The 20755-nt window shown below is 42.3% G+C and overlaps 1 protein-coding gene across 5 annotated transcripts in view; it reads right to left on the bottom strand.

The window, feature by feature from the left end:
* Positions 1–20755, bottom strand: part of KCNMB3 (potassium calcium-activated channel subfamily M regulatory beta subunit 3) — a 155809-nt gene that overhangs the window by 97903 nt on the left and 37151 nt on the right. The window contains exon 1 of one of the 5 annotated variants that reach the window (XM_031047138.2): positions 3647–3890. The exons of the other annotated variants lie outside the window; for them this stretch is intronic. The gene's annotated coding sequence lies outside the window, so the exon portion shown is untranslated. Of the gene's footprint in view, positions 1–3646; positions 3891–20755 lie in introns of those variants that run through there. 5 annotated transcript variants of the gene reach the window in all.

The raw sequence follows: 20755 nt of genomic DNA, 5'->3' as shown, positions 1-20755 counted from the left end.
TATCATCAGACCCCTGCATGACAAAAGTTAAGCCACATCACCCACTTGTTTGATTGCACCTGTGGTAAGCACCCATGTAACACCTACCTGCACAGGGAATAATTGGGAATGACAGCTCCAGGGCCTGCCATGGACTGGGTCTGATAAGACCATAAACCTTGGCGTTAATGACCCAAAATATCTAGATTTGTTGTTAAAAACTGTATTGGTATTCTCATGTACTCACACTTGTGCCAATCCTTACTTCCTATGTACACTCTCTGTGCAGTTGGCCCCTGCTCCACCAGTGATCACCCTTATTTGTTCACTCAGTGTTTTCTCTCTGGTACTCAGTGCATCAGTGTTGATGTGCTCTTGCTGTCCTCCTGTTAACTGTCTTCATGTCATGCAATGTGCAAGACAAGCACAACAGGAGAGGTTACAATGTGGAAAATTTAGAAATTTCCATGATGGTGTTTTTTCCTTTCAATTTGGCTGCACAGTTTCCACAGGGAGAGTTAGGGAAAATACAGGGACATAGCAAGCACTGTAAGAGAATGGCCCATGCAGTGTGTGATGGATGATGCTGACTATTCATTTCAACAGAGCTTCAAGAATTCAAACACTTTTCATGAATATTCATATGGAACAAAGCTGTTTAACCTGGCTCTCACATCTGTCTAGTGGGAACACTTCAGTGCTTATGTGTTGCTCATATGACCACTTGCAAGACATGAATTTTAAACCTGACTGCTCAGATAGGGATGGAAATCCAATATGAAACAGTATACTTCGTTGTGAAATTTGCAATTCACTTTCTCTAAGTTAACTACACACATCATCTAATCAAGGAACACCACATGACTGAACGAAGCAACACAGTATGAATTTGCAAACATTTGCCATTCCCAAAAGATCTGTAAGCCAAGAGTAGTACACTGAAGAAATTCCCAAATATCAAGTAAATAAATTACAAAATTACATGAGCTCCATAGGCAATCCATAAGCAGAAAGGTGAGTGAGGTTTGTGGCAAAAAGTACTCATGGAGCTTCTGAAGTAAACAGAGAAATTGTTTCTCAGTACAGTGAATCAATCTGACACAATTTGGTTCAGCATCTGCTCTACAGTGATAGAGCAGAGGGAATGCTGACAGATTTTGGAGTCACTTCTGACAGGCCCTAGATGAATGGATTATTTGCTGCTGGCAGAAGTTTTTGTAAGTGGACTAGTTCTGAAAACAGATTTAGTTCTGGATCGTGGGATTTGCGTTATGTCTTATTTTGCACTTGAAAATGCCTGAAATATTAACCTCCTCCTGATACAGAAAATTGTTTAGCAGTTTGCCTTATCTGGAGCTCTACATTCAGCCTCATTCCCTGAACACCACCGTCTGTATTTCCATTGCATCACTAGTACACCTTCTTCAAAGATGAGGAGAGTGCACTAGTTGAAAAGCAGGGCTATTACACTGTCCCTTTTGCAAAGAGATTGGGGGACTTATCCAAGTCCCCTGAGAATTCTGCGGCTGGGCACAGGCTGAACTCAGTCTTTGATTTCCTCAAGGTTTTACCCATTCAGCCCCTTCCCTCAGAAAGGCACTGAAGTAAACTGAAGTAAAATAATCTAAGCCTCTGGACAGAAGTGAGACAATGAGGAAAAAATACATACTCGATTTCCACATGCATTGCTCATTTCTGACACAGATTTAATATCTCTGCATAATATCTCTTTGATCCATACTGCAAACCACCAGAAACAATTTCTTTGAGAGAAAGTTTTCACTTTTATCAGTATGTTACTCAATAGTGTAAATAACACAGGTAGAAATATTTTTTTCCCCCAATTTGCAATGCAAAGTAATGCAGTTGACTGAAAAGTTGTTGCTTGGATCAAATGGAGAATATTTATGTTTCCTGAGAAAAATTCTTACCCTTCCTGATACAATATAGCTGAATCTCTTTGGCACAATCTGTGTTTATTTTGGTGGAATGCATTTAGCACTTCAGCCGTCAAATTGTCATTGGTGTTTTGTCATTAAATGAATTATATCATGACCTATTTACAGTGTAGTATAATACACTGAATTCTCCTTAAAGGGGACATTAGTTAGGATGAGTAAATTCAAATTGCTGGGTAAGTCGCTGCTAGATAGGGATTCTTTTTCTAATGAAGGTTTAATGAAAACAATCAATCTAACACAATTCTCTGAGTTGTGAGCCTTTGACAACAGTATTGTAAAGTATGCTTAATGACACCCATATTAAGGTAGATTTAAACTGACATCATAACCTTAATTTTAAAACTTAGCACAGAAAGTGATACCATAGCTCTTACTGCAAGCTATGACTCTTAGCTTCTTTAAGTGTGTTTTTAAATGCTCCTATGAGAAGCATTTAGGCAAGCAGAACATTTTATTGTTACTAAATTCCACTCACTCTTAAGTCTCTCTGTTGTTTGGGAGTGAAACTTTAATACACAAGTCAAAACAATTCATCAACACAGGGAACATTGCACTTGGATCTAATACACCCATGATAAGGATTTTGTATATGCAGGGATGCAACATTTTAATTCATTCAGTTCTTGTTACTTATCTTGGTGGGGGTCATATGCAGTGACAAAAATGCAAACTTGCAGCCCTGCACTGACAAGGACCCCATGCAACCTCGCTGCCCTGTTTTGCCATGCAGACCGAACTCTGATGTTCGGACATTTCCTTGACTGGTAATGATAAACAAGCGCATCATCAAAAAGTACATGAGGCTTCTAACTTTGCATATCATCTCTTGAACTTCTGGCTGGGAAGAAGCAAGCATTTTCAAGGGGAAGCTTTCCTGTTATACTACTGGATGTTCATTCCCCCCTGAGCCCTCACTCACAACCCTTTCAGCATCCAACTGAACATTGTTTGCATCCTTTCCCACAGTGTTTTTCCTCAGAGGGAGGGAGAGTGGCATGGGGCTGGCAGTGGCACAGGAGAAAATAGTAGATTTTCTGTCTGAAATGACAGCTCTTATCCAGCAAGGTAATGCCAAAAGTGCAGAAGAAGCTTTGATTATGCAAAATGGATGGACACATCACACCTTTTTTTTGCAATAGGTTATAACCTGAGGAGTTCCTCACCCGGAAAAACCCTCCTGCAAACACATGCACACCGCACCCCCCCACCCCCCCCCACCCCCCCGCCTCTGTTTTCTCCTTTTCAAGTGACATCGGTGGCACTCCAGACACATTTTACACACTAATAGCATGTCTCCCTCATCTTACAGGCTCCATTGCTTTCTTCTTCCCCATTTATTTTAGGGCAGCTTCTCTCTCCTCTGCTTCTCCCATCTCTGAAAGAGTCCAGCTGCCTCAGTAGAAAAGGAGTAAAGTGTTTTCTGCATGACCTCTATGTATTTTACTCCGTGGGAATGGCGATGTGGAATGCACACTCAGCAGGCAGCAAGATTTGAGCCAGTTTGTCCTCAAGGCATTTCTGCCGTAAACTGCAGGACTGTCAACAGTATTTCCACCCTTGGCTCTCCCCCCTTCCTATTACCCCCTCCCCACAGCCACCTCACCGCTGCCGACTGCACCTGGCTGTACTCGCAAAGCCAGTGAGCAAAACACAAACAATAGGCACCGAACAGCAACAGCTCCCTTTGTTTCCCATGCAAATCCTACCTCCGATAGTTGTCACATCTTCCTCCGAGGCGAAGCCTAATTATTAATAAACAGAGATCCAGCAGAATCCTCCAAACTGCCACCAGTTGTTAAGCGCTGTCATTGTTCCCTCCTGGTGCTTAAACCTTTTTTGACCATTAATGTCACAACCCCTGCTAACTCATAGCTTAGTACTCCCTGCTCAAAATGTCTGAAATAGTTTGGAAGGACAATAGGAATGACAGGCACACTAGACAGCCATGCTTGAAATTAGTTATCTCAAGCTGACTTAAGGCTGTTTCATAGTGCTTTTAAGGCATTGCACTTGGTAGGGTTTATTAACCTAGGCTAGACATGTCATTCCTGCTTTTATTCAGTGCTGTAATAGGATGGCTGCTAGAAATGCAGCGATAGGTCTAACTCCATTCATCCCTCCATAGTTTTTAAACCTCCTCAGTGGAGGAAATAGCTTCAGTCATCCTTAAACTTACTGAGGCTACTGTTTCTGCAGAGCAGGGTTTCACACATTGTTTTGAAACTGAGGAGAAAATCACTCGCGGGAATGGAAGGTGCCGTAGCTCTCAGGACTGATGTGAACGGCAAGAGGAACGCGACAGCATCCACCCCCACTGTGAGCTGAGGCTGTCGCAGGGGTGAGTGAAAGCAGCGATTGGTGGCTGAAAGTTCATAAAACTCCATAAGGGAGATGTGGCACGAAGTGAATGAAGGGGATGTATGGACCACACTTTGGTTTGTATTTACAGAGTGGCAGATGTCTGCTACACATCCTAAAAGGTAAAATACAGTTTGCAGGTAGCAGGGTCTTACAATCTAAATTTGCAAGTTGACAGCATCTGGGATAAGCAGAAGAAACACAAGCAATGCACGGCATTTGCGGTGACTGTGATGTGGAGAAGAGGGATGGTGAGAGGATGCTGTTTGAGACTGCTGTTTTCAGTAAAACTGTGCACATCAGTAGATCCCAGGACAGGGACATTAGTGCTCTTCTGAGATCTTGGAGCCTTTTTCTTCTTGATTGTCAGTAATAATCAGCCCAGGTCAAGATGGATCAATGCGTGTTAACATCTGCTGTTACCTCAGCGTTGCTGATCCCAGTGTGGTCCCTAGTGGACAAAAGTAAAAGCCACCAACCAGCACAGATGGTGCCAGCAGCAAAGGCACGTGGGCTGAAGGACTGGAGAGACAAGTTGGTGCCAAGGCAGGCTGGGAGAGAGCAAGATGGAGTTAGCTCTTTTGCTGTTTGTTTAGCACCTGCCTGATGTTTTGGTACCACTTAATTCACAGGTGTTGGCTTACAATGAATATACCATGCATGGAGACATCTCAGAAATGAAAGGGATTTAGAGAGATTAAGGGGCAAAGCAGATCACAGTGAAAACCCAGCTGTGCCTCAGACCATGGAGAACTAAGGGGTTAAGAGAACACTAATATGCATTAGGTTTTTAAATGTTTGGGATTGAGGCCACTGAGGGATAGTTAAAGTCTGATTCTCCTCCTTTGAGAAGCTCTGATTTGGATTTGTGTTCTACTGTGACTATTTTGTTACAGAGTATTTGAAAGTTGCTATTGCAGAAGAGGCTGCTGGTCTGTGCTGAACAAGTGGTAAATTCTGCCTTGTTCCTGGAGGGAAAAATGGCCAACTTGAACCACCCCTTATATTTTCCACATGACTTCCTGACACCAGCGTACCACATGCCCATGCTGCCAAGGGCTTTACAAAACACGATGTCAGTGTGTGTGCTCAGTGTGGTCTGCAGGTTTCTTCTCTTTCTGAATTGGTCTTCATAGAAACTTGAGTGAAAGCAAGTTTGTTGCTGGTTCAGGCAAGCCATAGATGCTGATGGGGACATCTGGGGCTATAACAAGCATGACATTTGTCCCTGAATTAGCACTGCTCGTAACAGGGCTGCCTTTACACCCTGTGCTTCCCATGCCTGTATTTGCTGGCACTCTTGGACATCCTCTCTTCCCCATTTCACCTCTGCACTTTACACAATCAGTTTGTTGGAGGGGAGGTCTTGAGGCTCCAGTTCTGTTTCTCACTTTAGAGTGGGGGATTGTTATAACCTTAAGCTTCTCCCAAAATTGGTGCAAGTAAAGGGGACTTCAACATTTGTAGGCATGAATTTCAAGGTGCACAATTACATGCTGACTGCAAGCATGGCTGCCAGAACAATACCTGCTTTGTGAATAATTCATTTTTTCACTGCCATCTATCTAGCATCTTTCATAAGCATTACATTCACTTTAAGGCAGAAAAGAAAAAAGGGGAAAAAAAATTATCCTTGTCCTGACCAATATACTTCTGTTTCACTAATTGATTTGCAAGTGGTATGACATAGCAGTTCAAAAGACATTAGATTCCTATTGGAGATACACAAACTTAGGGGTACTGACTTTTTTGATGATCTTTTGTGGTATTTTAGCACTGAACTGGACACAACAGTGTTCAATGACAGGTTAAAACAGGTGTTGTTTGCAACCCGTGTTCACAGTTCCCCCTTTATGCATGCTGATAAAAACTGGGGGCTCATAAAAATATGGATGAATATTACAGTTCCTCCCTTATGCAGCAGAAGAACTAGCCATGTAATCCCAAAGACTTCAATCCTTTGCAGTAGGTTAAAGTCAATTGGATGTGGTCTACACATGATAACTACCTGTGAGGGCTGAGTAATGTCCTTATTAATGTCAGGTAGTAATTGAGAGGGGGAGGTAAACTATTCAAGGTGCAAGAGTTAGGCTAAAAGGGAATGGTCAGAAAGATCATATAGAGTCTGATTAGTTCAAAATGGTTCAGTGTTAGGGAGATATCTGTGATACTTGCCCTTTCCCCAGGCTTTTTTTAATCACTGAACAGCAACAGCCATAAGTCCCATCAGTGTTGGAACTCCTGTTCTCCCTATCCTTACCAGGGTTCTACTGTTGCATTTTTTCTGATGCACCAATCCTCTCTTTGCTGGAGAGAAGATGCAAAAAGTAGTGGAGCACTACTCTGATCTGGTATGTCAATTTTTTGTCTTCCTGGACTGTGAGAACGCTGCAAAGTACAATTGTCCTGTTGAAACAGAGGGCACACATGTACTTGAACTTTGCCCTCCATCAGCAAAACCCTATTGACTCCTGTAGGAGCTGAGACTGCTACTCAGCCCTGCAGCGGTAGACCCCCTTTGAGAAAACTCATTGCTTGGAAATTAGTTACCATAATTTAAAATGCCTCTGTTTCTGACCAGTATTTGCTTAGGAAATGGCCAAGGAGGATGATGGATCGGAAGAATTCAGAAGATTGTAGTTTGCATGCTCACTGTAAGTCAAACAATATAATGAATGGAGCAACTAGTACATAATTTCATTATGAGTCATTCTAATTATAACAAGAATTTGATAGGTACATAACTAGGAAGTGAAGCTATCTGTTACAAACGCGCATTTCTAATTGCACAGGGAAGTACACAATGTAACTAAAGATGCAGATTCACATACAATAACTTTTTCTTCCCTTGTGGTGACAAATTCTCTAAGAACAGTGTGAATTTGTTCTGAAGTTGCATACTTATCAGACAACATCCTTTCTACCCACTTGCTGAGTCTTTTTGAAACAGCAGCAGGGTGTCTCACTAATCCATAGATACTTGGTGTGAATTGGGTATTAAAGGAACTGCAGGAATGATCTGTTGATAGCTCTTCCATGTTGGGTCTCTCTGTAGAGTCTCAGTGGTCACTGCAGTGTTAGGCTGGCAAATAATACAGCTGCGATGTGCACGGCAGGTAACAGGTTATATTAAGTATGTATAAGTACAGTGTATATGAAAGTTAGTCTTAACATTAAGAAGGATCCCTCTAAAGAGGCCAAACTCTGTCATATGCGTCTAGATACTCTCGGGCTTTGCAGTGCCTGAACTCAAGACTGAGTTTTGCAGAAGGCAGCTGTTTCCTAAGAAGGGTGAGTATAATGTGGGGGCAGATAAATTCCTAACAGTTGTCTTGGCTACATACATTAACCCCATCTCTGTCTTTTAAATGAAAGAATTATCAAGAAAGTTGGTTGAAGTCAGTCCCTGTATTTACAGCTCTGGCTGTCTCCCTCCTTTTTCCAGTGGTAAAACAAGCAGCACCTGTGTCTTCTACACCTTCAGAGTGCAATAGTTGACATGCTGCCACAGGAAAGCACTCAGGCTATTCTGAGTGACTAGTCACAAACCATTATCTTTAGCATAAAGCCAGAAATCACTTGTTTACTGATGGTGAAATGCAACCCTGTGTTTGGCCATAGTCTTGCAGTCTCTCTCATGCTGAGAATCATAGGACATAGGTCCTGGAAATCTGTTCATTTAACTGAATTATATTACACTGACTAGCTAATCACTTCCACATGCTGTGTGATTGTCCCCCTTTACATGCCAATTCTGTCTTTTTCTTGCATAGCTCTTTTTGAGCCACTTGCCTAGGAGAAAATAACTACATCTGGAGTGTTGTTAAATGACCCAGAAGTTGCTGCTCTGCAGGCTGATGATATTTGATGCAAATAGGTAGCTTCTTGCTGTGAAAATCTCCTTAGTTGACAACCCATTGGGTACTTTTGACAATAGTTGTCTGAGGAGTTAAAACACAGGCTCCTCTTTACATATTCACACTATCATTCTTACAGAACTGACAGTATTAAATTCTTCCTGTGCAGTTTCAGTGGAGGCCTTTCTACTCCCCATTTGCTCGACAGCTGCTGGTGTGCACTGCTCCTTCTCTTTGCCTTCAACTTTTGCCATCTGCCATCATTAACTTGCCCAGGTGTCGGAAATCTTCTTGCTCTTCTCTTGTAAACATTATTCTGCCTTCTTCTTCCCTAACTCAACCTTCATTTATATAGAGTCTGCAGGCTAGCTGTTCTCAGAACATCTGCTACATTTCATACTTTATGGGGGTGGATGAGGAACAGAGTACATATACTTGCTGGCAAAAATAAAGACTCTTTAACCCATCCTTTGCTTTCTATCTTCAAGAGCTTACTTTTTTTTCTTCACTTCTAGATGTGCCAATTAATTAATACTTGCCAGCTGGGATGTTACCTGGAGCAAATGTACCATAAAACAGAGCTAATTTTCAGAAACATCAAAACTTCTACATACTGCATCAGTGTTAGTCCTCAGTGGTATCAAGGAGCAGCAGAGAGGGGACATACCTAAGACAGTTATCAAAATAAATCTGTTTTTTCCTCTTCGTACTGCTTCTACTGGTGCAAACAGGGACCCCCCTACTGACTTTGGTATGTTTTCTGCTCAGGCATAGGTCAGGATCCTTTTATGATTACTTGGAAAGGAAATCCAGACTCAAAGAGCATATTTCACAATGATGGGTAGTGTAAACTATTGAATTCTTTTGGCAGAGATGATGAAATGAAATGATTTTCTGGTGTGCCCAATCCTCTTCAGTAAATCACTGAAGATTGACTATAAATTTGAATGGCAACAAAGCAGAATCCAACAAAACAGGTTACTTACACAATGCTGCTTGCTGGACCCAGTGAATGTTTACTGCTTAAAGGCTAGTAAAATATGTATCTGAGGATGCACATGCAGTTGCTGGGGTTGGTCTCCAGTTTGAGTGCTGAGTAATTCCAACCTGATTTCACGCTTCAGTGATTTTACTCTCCTCAGTTTGGGTCTCAGTACCAGTGCTTTCAAAGCCTGATTTTGTGTGCAACTGTTGGGCAGAGAGGGTTTCCTGCTCTGAACAGTTCTGCTGAGCAGCAATTGCTGCCTGCTGCTTTCCCATTTGTTAAGCAATGGATTACTGTTCAAACATTTGTAGCCCATGTTGGTTTAAGCTCTGTGTGCAATTCTCCAAATTTACTCCTCTCCCGGAATGCTGTGATCAGAGGTTGTTTCTTGCTTGTTCAATAACTTCCTGAAGCACTGCTCCAATCAACTCTGCTGTGATTTCCTTGCTTTATGATGGATAATACATTGTGCTCTTCACCTTTCACAGAAAACCCAAATTGGCCACTTAAATACTCTCTGATTTTACATACAGTGCCTAGCTGTTTCTCCATCAGCTCTCGATGACTTTTTCTAGCCACACTTTCCTATTCCTATGTTAATATTACATCTCCAGCCACTTCAGCAAGATATTGCTAGATAATTCTTTCCTTGCCTTTTTTCCACTCCCCTGCAAATCATTTGCTATGCAGAGCAATCCTTTCTTCAGGATTCAAGTATCTCCTTTAATCTGGTTTTCCTTTTATTCTTTACTCAGCTGCTGCTTTGCTTTGGTGGAATAGTCACTTCTCTGATGAAGCTCATGCTGCTATTTCTGTTCTCTCTCTTTTTGAAAGGTCTTTTGCATCAGTGAAATTCCTGTTTGGGTTTCTTTGATGGCTTGGTGCTGTACGCTAAGCTCTACACGCCAGGTATGAAAGATCAAGTTGTGGAGAGAACATACACAGGGGGAGGGAAGGAGACTTTGCTGTGCCTGGGTGAGGGGAGTGTTCAGTGAAGCAATAACAGAAGCAGACAGGTAAATAGGCTGGGACTTAGCATCTGTAATGTGCAGATGCCATTTTGCAGCACTGTGCCTCAGTTTCCCCACTTGTAAGCTAAGAATAATCCTCTGCCTTTATAAAGCGCTTTGTGAGCTTTACCTGAGAACTGAAAAAAGATGACTGAAACCCAGTTTCGTTAAGCTTATATTGTTGCTGGCTTCCTGATAAACTTGAAATTCAGAATAACAAGAGCCTAAAACTGCCTGAAGTAGCTTCTATATTGTGCAATGTGTTTTATGCTCTGTGTTGCTGGTCTTATACTTCTGCTCCTGAAGGCACAACCTCACTTGCAGTGTCCTCACAACCATCCTGCAGACATTTTGCTTTTCTACAAGGCACCCAGAAAGAAAGGCTGTTTTCTGTATGTGTCCAAGATGTCAGAGCCATCAAGGCTTCAGCACAGCTGTCACAACTTCACTGGCTCCATAGGCCCCTCTCAGTTTTCCTAAACTGAGGACAAGCAACGCATCTCACAATACTTGTTCTGGCATGGGCATTAGAGCTGCCTTTTAGCTGCGGAGCTGTGCAGAGGCATGCCTGTGCAGGAAGGGCAGAGCAGCACCTCACCCACAATGGGCCCTTGTTGCCTCTCAGGTTGTGGAGGCAGCGGCTGCCTCTAGGCTAATTCCAGGACACACTGTACATTAACTACCAGGTCTGTGCAGGGAGCTGGGGATTTGCACCCTCCAGAAGAGCTCAGGGTTGTACCGGCCTGGGAACAGGCTGCCAGGAGACACTTTTTCTTCCATTTTCCCCCAGCTGTGTCTTGATGTTCTCAGGCTCTTGTGTCTGTGATCACCATGGGAGCTTACATGGGATGCTGCAGGTGATACAACCCTATTTAGAGGGTGAAGAAGCAGCTGGGGAGCAGGACAAACACTGGGCTAAGTTAGAAGCCCAGCCTGTTTGGAGAAAACAAGCAGGTGGACACAGGAGAAACCTTCCATGAGTTACAGCTTTTTGATTTTATTGACCCAGTCTGTATCAGGTGCTCACATGCTCCTGCAGGGTGTGTGGCTCCCACCAAAGCTACTGAGAGAGGATTTATGGTTGTGAATACAAAACCTCACCAAGCTTCAAAATCTTTCCTCAGTTTTCCTGTGTAAATCTGGAGTGACCAAAGGGATTCAACTGTATTTACTGAAGTAGAGTTGTTTGGGATTTATACCACTGAAGGCAACATCTGATCTTAAACATCTGTCTTAAAACATATATGGGTTTCATACAAAGTTATTTCCCCCATGTGAAAAACTTACAGGCCCTGTACAAAGCTCTTACCCATCTCTTACCCATCAGCAAAGCAGCTGAGGACACAAAACATATTTATGGATAAATGATTGGGGGGGGGAGGGGGGGAGAGAGGAAGGGTATTTGGAAATCAAGCAGATGCTTTCCAAGAGGAAAGAGGCAGAATGATAAAGGTTTGCTTTTAACACATGCTACAGGGATACTCCTTTGGCATAAAGACACTTTTTTTTCATTGACAAATCTCTTTTTTTTCCCATCCTCTCTTATACATTTTTCAACTCTGTATATGCAAAATATTAATGTATCATCAAAGGCTGAAGTGAATAGGACTCCAGAGGAATTTAGCCAGTGAGTTATCTCTGGTTTTCATTACCTAATGCTATTTGTTTACATCTATTTGAAATGATTTTATACTCATTATGCCTACTGAAGTAATGCTGCATTGTTTCTCTACTTCAGGTTATTTTAAAAGCAGGAAAAAGAAAAAGGAACAACTTGTCCATAAATACACCTATAATCTGACCTTTACTCTGAGGAGTTTCAAGCAGATTCTCTAGATTTTTGTGTCTGTACTTGCTCTATTTTTGGACCCTTGGAAATAACCTTGACGCTAAAACTGTGAAATTTCAGGTGCAGAAGCTGCACTACAAGCTGTGGAGTTCATCTCTACCAAGATGAGGGGCCACATCATTCACAAAAAGCACTGCTTGAGGATTTATCCAGTAGTACATAAATCCTGCCCTTATATTGCAGGGGCTCCCTGCTGGAACTTTAGACAACAGAAACCAGCTATGTTTTAGTAGCTAGTGAATAAAACAAACCTGTAAGAACAGTCCCAGAAAGACTTTGTTTTTGCAGCTAATGCCCCAGTGCCAGTGTGACCCACTGGATATTGCAGGATCAGGCTCTGGGGATGTGTTTTGGCTTCAGTACTGCATCTCTAACCCTTGACTCACTCCTCCAATCCATTCCACCCCAACCCACAGCCACTGCAGGAAGGATGTATTCACTTTACTTAGTTCTTATGCTTATATTTCAAATAGCTCTTGGTGCAGTAAACTAGTAAAAAAACCCAATGCCTGGAAATGCAATACCCTTTGGGGGAAGCATGGAAGTGCAGGAAAAATCCACAGAGCCCCATTTATTTCAAAAAGCAGGTCTCACCCCCCAAAAGCTGCTATTATTTTTTGCAGAGAGAACTAAAGCAACCCTTTTCCTTCTTTTTTTTTTGCCTCTGATGCCCACTGACTCCTGCTTCACCCTCCTCACTTGTGCAGTCAGTGGGGTCATTAACCCTTGCCAGGCTACTGGGCTTAAGCCATGTTCTAACTTCATCCCTTAGCAAAGGAAGTATGATTCCTTGCAGTACTTGCCTGGTTCTTCAGACATATTGTACTGTCTGCAGAATGGAGGCAGATAACTGCAACGGAGTAACAGCCCCTCAGATGTCTCATTGATGCCAACAGGAGCAAGTTCATCAAACAAGCAAAGTATCTCTGTTCCTCTTGGTCTAGTGTAAAACCTCTGCTCCGATCAGGTTTAGTTGCTGGCTGGTATGGAGGGATTGGGAGACCTATGTGTGTAGGGAGGTCACTTAACCTGTGAAGAACTCAGTGGAAAACTTGTCAAGTGTGAAATGTTCTACCCAGTATCAAAGCACGGTTTGCTCTCTCCTTGTGGATGTGTATGAGCATGGTACGGTGTAGCTGTTGCAGAGGAGAACTGGGAGGATGTTGGGGATGGCAGAGATGGCCCTGGAGCAAGAAGCACCCTGTGATGAGGCTTTGCTTTCCCAAGCATCCTGCCTGATCCTGGTATAGCCTTTCCCAGTGAAGAGCGCACTGAAATCTCCCCCAGACTGCATGGTGTGGGAGCCTCGATGCCCTGTGTCAGTGATGAGTGTCTGCCTCGCACATAGCCTGCAGAGTTTAAAATACCTGTGTGAAAAGCTGTTTCAAACAAGAGTCTCTTGCCTTTTGGTGGGAGGCAGACAGCATGGGTGCATAGCAGCTGAGGGTTCCAAGGCAGGGGCTTGCATTCATGTATGAGGTCAGTAATGAGATACCTGTGTGCATTTGTCAAGATAGGATTCCAAGACAGAGGAAATCCAAACTATACCTTTCACAGGGGTAAAGAAATGGAAACCCAATTCAGCTCTCAGCTCTACCTGCATTAATACAGAGCAACTCTTCAGCAGTCAATATGGTTAATCCTACCTGTGCTAGTGGAAATGGGTAGAATTTGGACTTGGCAAATGTGGAATAACATGAAGAATCATTGCTTTGGAACCAATTAGGAGCCCAGTGTTACTAGACTGGTAAGTAGTGAGTGATGTCTTTCCCAGACACTGCAGTAGTACAGGTTTAAGTCCAAAAGATGAAGATCTGCTTTTTCTTTCCTGTCTTTTGCAAAGAACTCAATCATGTGCATTAATTATTTTGGATGGCTTGGTCCTTTCAGGGTTGCGTTTCAGGGACTCCTTCATTGTGTCAAGAGCTGTGCAACCACTGAACAAAAAGCCACTGTCTGCCCAAAGCTATTCATGTATGTTATTTCAGTTTTTTATTACTAATATTTTAGCTACTAGGACATTCCTTGAAATATTTGAGATACTGTGAAGAAATTCATGGTATTAATTTTTAATATAGCCATTTTTAATGAAATAGAGGATCAAGATTCTGTGTTTATGTATTTGGTGAGATATATATGAGATGTATTCTCTACTGTACAATTAATACTGTCTGGTATAATTCCTGACTTTAGTCAGTAGTAGTCAATACAAACACATTTTACTCTTAAAAACTTAAATCCTTAAGTGGGATTTTGCTCCAGAGATCTTTTTTCCATTTAATAATAACACTCAGTAATGTTTCAGTATCCTGGGAGAATCACCTAAATCTAAGTATAAGCCCAGTTACTGTCAAGCAGTATAGTTTCACAAAGGAAGTCTAAAACTTTCCTGAAGCCCTCTGATTTCAGTGGGTTGACAGGAATATAAATGAGAAAGAAATTTCCCTCTTTGCTGGCATCTGATTTCTGAATCGGATTAATTATGACAACAGCTTTTCCCCCTGCATAATCAGATGTGCTAAAATTTCTCTACTAGGTTCATGAAACTGTTCTGTGAAACAGAGACAATTAAGTGGAGCTTTCTTTGAACTAAGTTCAAATTTGCCTGAACTTTCAGCTGGACTCTAGTATCCTATTAGAGTCTGTCTTTGATAACAATCATGTTTCAACTTGATTACTTTCTCTTCTAATTCCAGTCACTGACCATTCATTTTATTTTTTATAATAAGAATAGTTTAATTGTCAGTCCATGGCTGCTTGAGGAGCTCCTAGAATAGTGCAAGTGAAATACCCTAATTTTTCTATATTTTCAGTAACTTGTCAACTTTATTGTTTGTCTGTAATATAAACAGTAAAATGCCATAATGCAGTCCTGTGCGGTATTTCTCAGTAGTTATTGAAACAGTCTCCTACATCTCAGCATGGATAATAAGGAGGGAAGATGAGATGCAGAGTTCTGGCCAAGCACTGTGCTGAACAAAGGTGTTGAGGAGCTGGCTCAGGAGTGTATCATTACCGTGGACAGTCGGCCATAAGAAGGAAAAAAACGGCATAAAGATGTGTTGTAACCTGTACAGCACTTCTGGGACTGAAGCCCCTCCAGCTCATGGCCTTCTACTCTCCTCTGTCCCCATCTTCTTCCCCCATGTAAACTGTACCTCTTTTGGGCTAGTGATTTCTTTAGGGCTTACTCATAGACTAGATCTGTGAAAAGATGGTGCTGTTTATTATCTGTCAGGATACAGTCACATCTGGCCGTCCTAAGATTTAGTAATATCACAAAATAAGGAGGGGCACCAAAGGTTTGAGGAGGAAAAGTGAAAAAGTTGCCCTGGCTGAGCAAAGAAAAATAATTTGTTGGTGGTTGGTAGGATGAAGGGAGAAGGGACAGCAAGGAAGAGAAAGATGTTAATATTAAAAACTTGCTAACATAAATTTAGCACACAGGAGACTCTCATGTTCCCAAATTCATGTCCTTTTCCAAGAGTGACCAGAGGATATCATAGAATTGTGGAATGGTTTGGGTTGGAAGGGACCTTAAAGGTCATTCAGTTCCAACCCCTCTGTCATGTGCAGGGACAACTTCCACTAGACCAGGCTGCTCAAAGCCCCATCCAACCTGGCCTTGAACACTGACAGAGCTGGGGCAGCCAAAACTCCTCTGGGCAACCTGTGCCAGTGTTTCACTGGACATAGAGAAGTTTAAGAATTAGATCTCTAGCCAGAAGGCTGTGTATCTCTAATAGCCAATTAGCTGCAGCACACAGACAACTGGATAAGACCCAGGCAAAAAACACATGTAATACTCTCAATTTTATTTTCACTTCTAAACACTTACTTCTATGCACTTTGCAATTCTCTGGCCTGTTTCAGGGAACAGATTCCCTAATTGCCATGAGAAAAGATACAGCATTTTGTATCTGCTGGTCTTATGGAAATACAGTATGTACATTATTTTTTCTTGAACTTGATCTGTTTGATTCCTAAACCCCTGATTCTGTACTTTGACACTGTAAAAGCCTGATTTCAAATCACTTTTGAAGTAAAGAATGTAAAAAACTCTAAACATGAAAAAAAAGGTAGAAAAGCAGGTAAGAGAGGCTAGGTGCTATTCTGCTGTGGCTTTGCTGGAGCCAATACATAGGGGATATGTCTCCAAATGGAACACTGTTCCTTTCACCCAATTCTATATTACTTGCTTAGTATATTTTAAGAGAAAAATATGATCAATGTGACTAAAGGCTGGTTTGTCTGACCTCAGTGTTACACAAAGCTTTATGAGGTAAAAGAACTTCTTTTTGAAGGAAAGAATGCAATACAGCTTTATCAAAGGTATATTGTATCAGATGAATTTGATGATTTTACTTGATAAGATAATTGATTTTCTTGACAAAAACTGTGCAGTAGATCTAATCTCTCTGGACTTCTACAAGGTATTTGACATAGTGAAAAGATTAATCAAACCGGAGAAACAGGGATTAATGGAATTGTGCAGGAAATGCCTGGAGAGCTAGGGAGAGTATATAATGTGTTTGGGGCGCAGTGTCTGCCCCTGTACTCCCTTTAGGGTGTTGGTGGGGGAACTTGATTGCATTTATAATTCTAATGTTCCTGGCACAAAATGAGACACGTTAACATTTGTGGCTAAAATGAAATTAGGGTGGGTTATCACAGTAGTGGAGGTCCAGAAAACTGTATTAAAAGGATGGGATAGCCTCAAAGGCTGCAGCAGGAGAGAAAAAAGTATGAAGAGGGATGTGACAGCACAAAGGGAAAGTGTGAACACTGGGAAAATCATGCCATGCATTATTTCTGTGAAATAGGGATTATTTTTTAAAAATTATAGAGGAGAAGAAAATTAAGTAAGCTGTTCTGAGGTGTACTGAGGGGCCCTGGAGAAGGAATTTGTGAACCTATGATTCATCAGAACATCGCTGATCCAGGGTCTGATGAGATCCTACCTGGAGCAGGAGATAGTCAGTCCTGACACACAAATACAGAAAAGGTCAAAATAGGAGCAGCTGCAAAGAAATGTAGCAAATGCAGCCTTTATTTGGCTTTGAGAGATGTGATTGTTGTCTATAAATGCGGGGGGGGGGGGGAGAAGGGTTAACAGTGGAGAGTGAGAAGAGCTATTTCAGCTCAAGAACAGCATCAGAAGAGGAACAAATAGGTATAAATGGGTCATGATTAAACTTAGGCTGGAAACTCTGAGGTTTTCAGACATAAGAAGAATGAGGCACTAAATGGGTCTTCTTGGAAAGAGATGGAAGTAAAAACAAACTGGTTTTAAGACACAGCTTTACTGCTGGTTAAAAGGGATCTTATGAAATGTCAGCCTGTGATTGCAGAGGGTTGTGCTCAGTGATGCAGAACCTCCTCCAGTCCTCTGTTTTTCTGCTCTTCTCAGGGGATTGTTAGTCTCGCAGTAATGCTGAGAAATCCTGCCTCCTGCAAGAGCGTGTCTGAAGAGGGCTCTCAGAAGAGACTTCACACCAGTCAGGAGTGTAGAAAACACCTACTGAAGGCCAGCTCTATGAGTCCATGTGTGAATATCCCTGGTGTGCACATTTGTGGGTGTCAGCATCTTTATGAACTCTGGATGAAAGACTCAGCTTGCTCTGAGCTGGGCAGTCCAGCCAGGCGACACTGAGCTGGACAGGCACAGAAGTGCAGGTGCTCTCTTATTCTTGCCCCACAGAAAAGAAAGCCAGTCTTTCTTGCAACTGAAGGAGTCATGACCCTGTGACTGAAACTTTTATCTATATCCTGAAATTAGAGCTGGTCTGATCCTCAGCTCCCAGCAAACAGCAGCAGCAGGCAGGCATCAGCTCAGTATCTGCAGTTCTTTTCCTCTTTTTCCTTCTCAGTCTCTCTTGCTAAGTGACTTCCAGTGGCCTCTGCCACTTTCATCTGGAAAGCAGCAGTGAACCAAGCAGCGTCCCTTCAGAGGACTATGGCATACACAAGCAAAGCATGCAGTACTGCAGACAGGGCTGCTGCTCTGCTGCAGTATTGTTCACAGGCCAGTGCTCTCAGGATCTGCAATTACAGTCTCGTCAGAGAGTTAGTGCATGATTTTACCCCAGTCGAACTGCACCAAAAAGTTCTGGCCTTCTACTACTTGCACCACCAAAATGTAGAGATGCTGTTGGTAGCTCAAGGCTATGCTCATGCACTACATGTATTGAGGATGGCTTCTGCTTTGATGGTACTTGCTCACATTTGCTGAAAAGTGCCACAGCTCTGTGCCACAGTGATGTTTCTCAGTAGGCAGTGGGATTAGAGCATAACACCACAACACTTATAGAGCAGAGTGAAATGTTCTCCTTCTACCTTAGCTCAGGTAAGGAAGGCTAGCTGAGAAACAGCATGGCTGAGGTGTCATATTACCCATGAAAGGACCTCTTGAAACATTTTCTTAGGAGTGACAGAAGCTGCAAAGATGCCAATCAAAGAATTGTTCCTATCTGAGCAACCATTTCCACAGCTCATCCTGCAACTGATCCTGCCTTCTGTGCATGAAGGTACTTGCAAAGGCCATAAATTTACTATCATAATCAAGGCAGGAAGCAAAGGGGATTCTCTGTTCCTGCAAGTATCTGTACCTTTTCTTTTAAAAATTTCAGACCATGAAGAGTGTACTGCACTGTACACGTGTGGTATTGTCTGAAATGAAAATAGTTGTGTGAGTGCCCAGATTCTGCATGCATTTGAGAAGTACCTGGTACTTCAGGAGAGAGGAAAGCACATTTAATTTTGGGAAGCTTTTAGTGTCATAGGGATAAAGATGGGAAAATAAGCCTAGATCTGTAATCAGTGCAGAGGAGACAGTTTCTCAGAGGAAAAGGGCTCAGATCACACCTCCCTTCCTTTAGGTGTTCTGTGACCTCTAGTAGAGCTTCTTAGGCAGAGAGATCTTCACTGTAGTCATTTGTAACTTGCTCATTAAGGAAAATATTACAGATCTTGTGAATACCATTTGGAATTACTCTTGTGCTGAAAAATTCATTGCCATCTTTTGTCTGAGCAATATGTGTGAATGTAGATTTTGATGCTTTTCCCCAGGAAGAATCCCAATCATCCCAAGGAGAATGCAACTAAAGGGAGAGACAGGCAGTCATAATCTCTATTGTTGCTGAATGAGCTGTTGACTTCTTGGGCAAGACTTTATTTCATTGTATTTTAGTTTGCTCATTTGTAAAGCAAATATTTTTTTCTACTGCTGAAGGCAATTGTAAAACCAGGCAATGTCCATGGAGTTCTCTGAAATACTCTACTTCACTGGAGGGGATAGAGTGCTACTACTCAAACCCAAGGTCATGCTGACCTTGGTTGCTGGACATGACTAAGCCACTGATTTTGTTGCTGCTAAAATAGATACACTGAAAGCAGTTCCCTCACTTTTGCCATTTCGGCAGATTCCCTCTTGCTCTGAGAGCTTGCTTCAAGTCAAATGGTCAAATTGTAAAAGGTTTCCATCCACCCAGTAGATGCCTCAGATTGAGATAAGGCCAAGAAAGATGACACCATAGCAGACATAACCTGCACAACTCAGCTATTACTGAAGACTTTGCTCCATCACCTTATCTGAGTACTAAATAGCTGAGAAGTAATTACGCCTAATGTTCTCTGATCTCTTTCCTCTTTGCACACGGTAGGCTATTTGGTTTCTGAAACACTCTCCTCATGTTCATGGCATTTGGCCTGCAGCAGTGAGGGTGAGTCCAGCCCCAGAATGTCTAAAACGTTTTCTTCTAATAGATGGCTCACCATAAACTGGAAATGCGTCACACACCAGCCAGTTATTTCCACATCATAAACTCCTAATGCTTCTTTAGACTGATGGGGTTTTGTATATGCTAAGACCTGGAAACATGCCAAATATTCTTCCATGCATAACACTTATTCTAGCAATTGTTGAGTTAATCGCTGGGTATTTCTGGTGCTTGAAACCACCTCCATTTGCCACTGAGTATTAGCTTGAAGCAAGCACCAAGCCCTTCTTCGGGAGCACCCTGTATAGCAGGGGCAGGAAATATTTGTGCTGAGATATGACCTCTCACTCTGACCATGGGTTTGCATTGCAGGCATTCCCAGGACTTCAGGAAATTCCTGGAGGCTGGGACCTGTCCTTGTATTCATGTTCCCATTCACAATATACTCCTAAACATTTGCTTTAAGTTCTGCATGCCATCTATCCTATTCCCCCACTTCTCTTTCTTTTTGTTCCCTCCACCCACCTTACCCACTAAAATCCCAGGACACCAGCCTGGCTGTGAAGTTCAGATTATCAGTGTTTGCTGGACAGAGTGGTGTTTGGGAGGTGAAAAGACAAATTTTCAGTGTTGTTTTTTTTCTGCACTTGGATCTCTGGCAATCTTGTTGGGGTGCAATTGAGTGTCAGTCCCAAGAACCAAAAGGCAATTCCACTTCATTAATCACACTGCTAGCTGGTTTCTAATGGCTTTATCAACAGACTTTGCACATCTGCAAACTGCGCCACCTTTGAAGTGCTCTGCCTGCTCACCTCTCCCTTTCATTTGTTCCTTTTATGGCAAGGCTCCGGTAACAGCAGTTTCCTCTTTTCCCCGCTGACTCCAAGTCTGATGTGCTTTCCAGATTCTCCAGCTGCTCAACACCAGTTAAGACTGTGCCAACTTGTCAGTGATAAACTCTTCTTTATTTTTTCTTTTTTTCCCCCAGGGGCTTGTGTGTCTGCTTCAGTCCTGAAGCTTGGCAGACAGCACCTCAGG

The sequence above is a fragment of the Melopsittacus undulatus genome, chromosome 6, assembly GCF_012275295.1.
Source record: "Melopsittacus undulatus isolate bMelUnd1 chromosome 6, bMelUnd1.mat.Z, whole genome shotgun sequence".
NCBI classification, from domain to species: domain Eukaryota; kingdom Metazoa; phylum Chordata; class Aves; order Psittaciformes; family Psittaculidae; genus Melopsittacus; species Melopsittacus undulatus.
This window is presented reverse-complemented; position numbering and strand designations above follow the sequence as displayed.